This window comes from Poromitra crassiceps (genome assembly GCF_964638095.1).
Source record: "Poromitra crassiceps genome assembly, chromosome: 4".
NCBI lineage: Eukaryota > Metazoa > Chordata > Actinopteri > Beryciformes > Melamphaidae > Poromitra > Poromitra crassiceps.
The window spans coordinates 6,878,544-6,886,058 of NC_139626.1; the positions used below are offsets into that span (position 1 = coordinate 6,878,544).

Here is a 7,515-nt window from a genome sequence, read left to right on the forward strand (position 1 = left end):
GTTGGCTGCTGAGTTTCTCTGGCTCGAGTCAATTTCTTGTGCTTGGCTTCAGGATTGGAGTGTCGGTCCCTTCCTTTTTGGCATTGTTGGCACAGGCAAGCTTCTTCTTCTGTGGTGTTTTATGGCAGTTAGCATCCTTTATGTTGCATTACCGCCTCCTTCTGGTTTTTATCCATCCACTGTTTCTCTACATTCTGTCCCCTTCTCCTCTCCTTCAGAACCGAAGTGTTTCATCAGTATTAGTGGTCCTTCCCTCTTGGCTCTGTGGCTTTACTGAAGTTCCATGCCTCCTTCTTCAGGATGCTCAAAAGTGTTTGTGAACTCTCCAGAATCTCCATGTAGGCAGCCTCGCTCTCGCCGATGGTGTGGTCGAGGGCTTGGCGGGCGGCCAGTCTCTTGGCGAGGCTCTCGTTGACGCGGCTCAGCTTCTCTGTGACGACGCGGATGTCATGCTGCAGATGAACCTTCTCCTCTTCCTCCTGCTGAATCTGACGGTTCAGCTTATCCTTCTTTGAGCACATCTCCTCCATGCACATGACAAGTTCATTGTTGTAGGTCTGAAGTACAGCACCTTGCTGGCTCATCTCGGCTCTGATTCTGACAGGTCTTCAGAATCCCTGATTCAAAGTCAAAGATATGGTAGCGTTTTTCATTCACAACTTTATCTTGCGTGACTAGCTAGCTTAGCTATCTCGCTAACGCTTCAAATGTCGAATTTATCTTCTCTTAATAAAGTGCTTCCAAGTCTCCCTACATAGCAAGTTTCCAGGAGGTTATTTTGTATGTGTGTGGGTGTGGGTGTGGGTGTGTGTGTGTGTGTGTGTGTGTGTGTGTGTGTGTGTGTGTGTTGAATTCAAGATCTGATTATATAGCCTCACCCAGTGATGTCAACAGTGACATCTGTGACATCAAAATGTCAACAGTGAGATCATCAGTGATGTAAATGATGTCACATGTCAACAGTCACATCATCAATGACATCATCAGTGGGAAGCAGGGGAAGGTGATTATGTCACAATGGTTCTGTGAGTGTGAAGGCTCCCCCCCCCCCCCGCTCTCAGAGCACTTTTTATTTTCCACAGTCACTAACACAGCATCTGGAACATGTTGCATTTTCAGTGTTACACTTTCCAAGAAGCTGTCCATCAGCCAGTTTTGTTTTTATGTATATATATATATCTATATACAGTATATCTATATATCTATATATATCTATATATCTATCTATATATCTATCTATATACCTGCACTATTCATGTCTGCCGCGTCAAGTCACATTTTTGGGGAGCTACGCCAGCAGGCTCGCTGGCGTAGAGGGCTTTGATGCCCCACCATGGATTCCGCCTAATGGTCACCAATTACCCTGAATCCCCCATAATCCCTAGAGCTTTATTGTCAATTACGGGAGTAAAGGAAGAAGACCCCTTCCTCCTTGTATAGTTTACAATTTCTCTCCATGGCTTCGTCATTGTGTTGCAGACAACAACATGATTTTAAATGTTTGTTGTTGTCTGCTTCTTGTCACCCCTTAGTAAACTGAGAAGACCACTCTGACAGAATAAAAAACGTTCAATTTGATCTCTTACTCAGCAATACATACTTAACAAACTTCTCCCAAATTCCAACCAAAGGAATATAGCTATCAGCATAGCAAGCCAGCATCGGGAATGTTGAAAATGTTGAAGTTAGCCGTCAATATACTTTGTGTCGACTGTGTGACTGCTGCGTATGGAGAATGGCTGAATGGCTTCCAAGGCAGAACTTGCAGCACAGCGATACACATGGGCACCAGACGCAGAACATGACCCTGTGGAGGCTCTCCAAGGAGCTTGAGTGTGAATCCCCTCCTGCCTCCTTCAGTTCTTCATAGCCAAACTGGTTGAGGATGTTAAGCACTCGCATCGGGGCCAGAGACTGAGCTGACTTGGTAAACAGAGCATTTGTCCCAAACACCATGGAGGAGAGAGGGGAACTGCGCTCGTACTTCTGCAGGTCTGAGTCAATAGCCGCTTTCACACCGGCCTTGAAAGCCGTAAAATGCACCGAAAATGAGATCCGCGCCTCTGATGTGAAAGTTGTGAAAGTGGGTTGGTGGGTAATTGTTGTACGCCTTTCGTTCCGCCAGTGGACCTAGTCTCAGCGCCGGGTTAGCCTGCAACCCGCCTCCACCTGAAAGCGTAGGAGCGGCAAGCCGGAACGGTGCGAATGGTCAGCTCATTCATTAAATAAAATACAGGGGACTCATGCAGCAAGAAAGGCATAAGTGAAAGTAAAAAAAGGCGGCCAGGAGGAATGCTCCATGCCTAGTATAGTAGGTTAGGCTTTATGCTCAAACGATGTTGACATTATAGGTAAAATTAACGGATATAATAATAAGCTTCAGAGGACTATAGCTGTCTGTGGCGAGTTGGTCTGACGATATTCCCTCTGGAAACCAGCTCCAGAACTGCAATCTGTCTAGCTAGCCAGTTGTGCATTCCCTTACAAAAACTACTAACGTTATAGTAGTCATGTGCATTTATAGCCTATACTATTCCCCCGACGAACGTTATGCAGACTGCAGCTGTTTAATAATCATAATGTCATCATTTGCTTTACAAAAAACTGGAACCAAAAGATAAGAATTAGCCTTGTACCAATAGGCTACATGATGGTGCATCTGTGATCCATAAAGTCGATCAGATGCATATTGAAAGCCTTGTCACCATGCTGCATGTGGACAACACTTTTGTGTTTTATCAGTTTGATCCTTAAAGGAGAACTTACCTCCAAAACACTTTTTTTCAGCTTTTAACCAATATATATGACTTTGGGGGTGATGTGTGAAGAATTCTGGTCAGAATTTCCACATTTGACACCAAACTGTTGCCATTTTACCATTTGTATCATTTTTCAGCAGCATATCTGGCATAAGCGCCCTCTTAGGGTCAAAGACTGCTTTTTTTTTTTTCTCAAATGAATGGGATATTTGACACGTCATGACGTCATGGTGAACCAAAGACTATGGGATTTCAAGATAATTACTCCCCTACCCCCCCTGTACCCTTTCGGCTCCTCAGAACTCCAAGCCTATTTCTATTGAAGTTTGCTCTTAAAATACTGAACCAAACGTCGTCAAAGTTGGCACATGTCTTAATTATAGTTAGTTTCCCGCTGAATGTGTCATTACTTTATTGATATCTTACCTGGATAAGCTCGAATGATGATGGTTATATTATCAGTCCGAGTTGCAAGCACTGTCTCCAGCCCAGGCAGGCGAGAGTCGTACTGTTACATGGACGAGCCCCAAGCTCCGCGGGCGCGCGCAGCAGGCCAGCAGCAGCTGGGCTCTCTGTGCTCTGAGAGCAGCAGAGAGAGCAGTCTGATATTTCCGCAAACAAATATGGTCGCAGTTTAGCGCACATGTAAAATATAACGCTATACTACGACGTGACAACGTGACAAAGCTTCTCTAAACACATCGGCTACTATCATTTCCCTGCATCCCTCCTACTGAGATTATATCGGTAATGATTTTGGACAGACTGAATGCGCGGAGGAGAAGGAGAGATCTGCAGCTCTGCCCTGAGTAGCCCTGAGAGACACTCGCCTCGCTCCGACTACTGTGCCCGTCTGTGAAAAGCGTCCTGTCCAGTCGCACCTTCGCAAACAGATGCGGGATTCCCTCAATCCTGTACCCAATCTCAGACTGTATTCTCTAAATCGCACACCAGCTATTTCTGTCTGTTTGTTTGTTGCTCCGTGAGGTTACAAGCGCCCCATGCATGCAGCAGGCTGTTTCGGCAGCCGGGGTCTGGCAGGAGGGAGGAGGCGCAGGCAGCCTGCACTGCGCTGAGAGGAAAAAACTTTTGCACAACTTTTAACAAGAATCACGAAAAGCCCCCAAACTAAAATGAAAAAGGGACTATATGGCAACTTGGACGAGGGAATGACGTAGAGAAATCTCGCATTGTGTTACCCCAGAACGGGAGGTTTGTCGTATTGTGCGGTGTGCTGCTGTAACGAGCCCATGCCACTTTGCTCTCGTAACGTAGTTAACACACTGCCATAGAGTTACATGCAGAAAAATAATTAAATTTCTAGTTCGCCACTGAATTACCAAATTGATATAACTTTCAACCATTTTGAGCAAAGCTCTTTCCATACAGGCCACCAGCGTTGGCTAATTGTTGATATTTATACAGATATGGCCCCTCTCAAATAAATTATTTTTGAGGCAATAGGCAAACTGTAATGGCGTCGATTTCAGAAAAAAAATCTGGACTTCAACACAGCCAAAGAGTCCAGTATAGACAAGAGCATATGTCATTTCTTGTTTTTTTCCATAGGTATTTTCAAATCACTGTTCTAATACATATCTAGGGGGCAAGTCCTCCTTTAACGACCGCAGCTGCACATCGTTAGCTGGCGTACATCGGCGATGTTTGGTTGTTGAATGAATTTGTTCATCATACAGTAGCCTAGGGCTACACTAACCTATGAAAATATTCATTTGGGCTAGGAGGAGCTGGGTGGAAATGCCTCCCGCTCGCCTTTCAATCCGGGAGCGGTGGCTGTCACCTGAAAGCACAGCCCAAGACGGGAATGTGGCGGTGCTGCTTGGCTGTGTGTGAAAGCAATTTCTGTGGCGAGGCTGCCGGCTTTGCGGGCCTTCTGAACTGCAATTTTGCACAATCTGTGTGTGAAAGTGGCTAATGATGTCAGCCAAAGGCAAGTCGAACAGACTGAAGGCTGCCTGAATAATGACCATGTTTAATGGTGAGGGAAAACACCAGGACGTAGCAGTGTGCGGTCACAGCGACAGCATCACGACAGCATCACGACAGCCATTGCAGCCTCTATGTAGAACGTGACGAGGATGATCCTGTAGTAGCCAAGGCCTTGGAGCAGACTCTGACTACTCAACACTAACAACTGTGTGGGCAGATGAATCCAGCTCCATACAGTACATGCCACTCTTGGCCAGTGGCCGCACCGCAGCTGGAGGGATTAGGTGCTCAGCAAAATATCTTGGTAAAATTGTTGAGGAAAAACAACATGAAAACCTGGAAGAAGTTCATGAACACAAAAGAGCTGGAAGTCCCTGTTGGTCAAGATCTGGCACATCACGGTTGTTAGCGAGGAGAGGGGAAAGTGCCGATTGGCCGCGAGTCTGGTCAGCAGCCCCGCCCCCCCCGGCGACCCTGGTGCAGATCCTTTGTTATCAAAGCGGCTCTCACTGTGGAGGCCTGTGTACAGCATGCAGCCACAGGCCAGGACAGCAATCAGCACTGTGGAGGCTTGGAAGGCGGCAACGTCTTCCATGTTTCTGCAGAGCACACCACAGAAGAAGATATGCAGGATGCAACCAATGAGAGAAGACATCTGGTTGTGTTTGATGAGTCGTAGACCGTCGGCTCTGATGGTGGCTGGAGATCTCAGGCCATCAAAGGCCACCATCAAGTGGAGGCCGCTCAGCCAATCACCAGCAGGGGTGTAGGATCGCCATGGGAACCAGGCTATGAGGAAAGCCAGGGAGTAGACGGGAGCTCCATACAGGATGGAGAGGCGACGCTGCAAGCAGCAGGGCACCTGGGAGTTATCTTGCAGGTAGACAAAGATCATTCACTGCATTCCACACCATGTACACCACTTGCGATTTGTGAAATGCTCCTTCTGATATCTTGTACTTGTTGAGAAAGAGCTTGACATAGTAGAAGCTGAATATACTGTTCATCACAGACCCCTCCCTGAAAAGTGTTTTGGCAAACTCTGTAGGAGATCGGAGCAACGGTGCACCTCCGAACAACAGTGACATCATCAATGATATCATTGGTGACATCATCAGTGGGAAGCAGGGAAGGAATGCTGATGATGTCGCAATGGCTCTGTGAGTGTGAAGGCCTAAACTCCTAAAAGTTGCTGTAGTGCCCCCCCAAGTATATATTTACTCGATTTGATTGCACTTGCAACTTTGTGATTGTCTTTAGTTATCTTCCTACTTCTTATCTCTGTATATTGATGTGAGCGCTACGCTGCATACAGACACTAAGACAAATTCCTCGTATGTAACTTGCCTACTGTTGCAATAAAAGTGATTCTGATTCTGATTCTGATTCTGATGGGTGGATTATTATTATTATTATTTGGTTGCATCAGATTCATTCCACACCCCTGAAAAGTGTTTTGGCAAATTTTGGAGGCGATCGGAGCAACGGTGCGCCTTGCAACTCTGTACAGACAAACAAACAAACAAACAGCTCTCCAAAGATAAGATAAGATAAGATAAGATACGATAAGATAAGATAAGATAAGATAAGATGGTACACCTTTGTTGCGTTTCAGGTTTCGTTATCACTCCATGTAGGAGCCGCATTTAAGATGATTTAATTTATTCATCACCATGAAAGAGGCCCAGTAGCCTATTATTTTCTGGTCCTATGTAAATATTAAATTAAGGTCTTCCTATTGTAAAAGGCATTCTAGATTATTTCATTCATGTGTTTTGTGTTTTGTTTACTAATTTGTTCTATGTTTTTGCTTGGAAGAAAAATATGCGTCCTCTGCAGGTGCAACTGTGAACGCTAAACCCTCTCTCTGAATATTCTTTGGATATGCTTTTTGGGGAAATAACAAACAAGGCTGTGAGTCCGACATACTGCACCCGTTTCTCCAGGTGGTAAAAACTAAATGAAATAGGAACATTGGGAATGGGGGTTATTGGAAAAGCCCAAGTACAAGGAGTTTTGCCACTACATTCCACTCACTTAAAGGAACACTCCGCCCATTTTCAACCAGCTTTGTATCATTAGAACATCAGTAGTATATCAGAAAACTGTAAACGGTTTTGAAGTCTGTAATTTAATTTGACAGTTATTGCGTGTTAAAGTGTGGACCAGTGATGTCACTGGTCCACACTAACTCAAATTAATAACTCATTAACTCAAATCAACTCTCAATAACTGTCAAACTATTCATCATTCATCTAGTTTGACAGTTATTGAGAGTTGATTTGAGTTAATGAGTTATTAATTTGAGTTAGTGTGGACCAGTGATGTCACTGGTCCACACTTTAACACTCAATAACTGTCAAATTAAATGACAGACTTCAAAACAGTTTACAGTTTTCTGATATACTACTGATGTTCTAATGATACAAAGCTGGTTGAAAATGGGTGGAGTGTTCCTTTAAGGAAAGCAGATATTTAATTCAAACTTCTTAACGTGGTCAATGCAGTTCAGTTTTATATTGCAATTCTTAAAGGGGGTGATGTCAGGAAAGTGCGCAGCAGGCTGTTCATCACATATGTTCTGCAGAGTCCCTCATAGACTTTGTAGAAATAGCACGGCAAAATCATTCATGACATAGAGAAGGCCCCACATTGGCGTGTGTTCAAAACACGCTATATCCAACAAATATGTTTGCTTGCAGACAGTGTGTGAGCGAGCGGGATGGGAACAATTGCTTTGAGAAAAGCACAGAGCAACATGATTACTGTCATACAAGGCAAGCCGTATTCAGCACACAAAAAACCC

General features: G+C 44.8%; 2 pseudogenes across 2 annotated transcripts; both read right to left on the reverse strand.

The window, feature by feature from the left end:
- Nucleotides 1-239: 239 nt before the first annotated feature.
- On the reverse strand, nucleotides 240-584 carry LOC310775174 (microtubule nucleation factor SSNA1 pseudogene; annotated as a pseudogene). The gene has a single exon. The product of its transcript is annotated as a microtubule nucleation factor SSNA1 pseudogene (transcript).
- A 1,101-nt stretch (nucleotides 585-1,685) lies between these two features.
- LOC310774563 (transmembrane protein 180-like) lies at nucleotides 1,686-5,716 on the reverse strand (annotated as a pseudogene). The gene is made up of 2 exons: nucleotides 4,673-5,716; nucleotides 1,686-2,004 (listed from the first exon to the last, which is right to left on the reverse strand). The product of its transcript is annotated as a transmembrane protein 180-like (transcript).
- Between the last annotated feature and the right edge of the window lie 1,799 nt (nucleotides 5,717-7,515).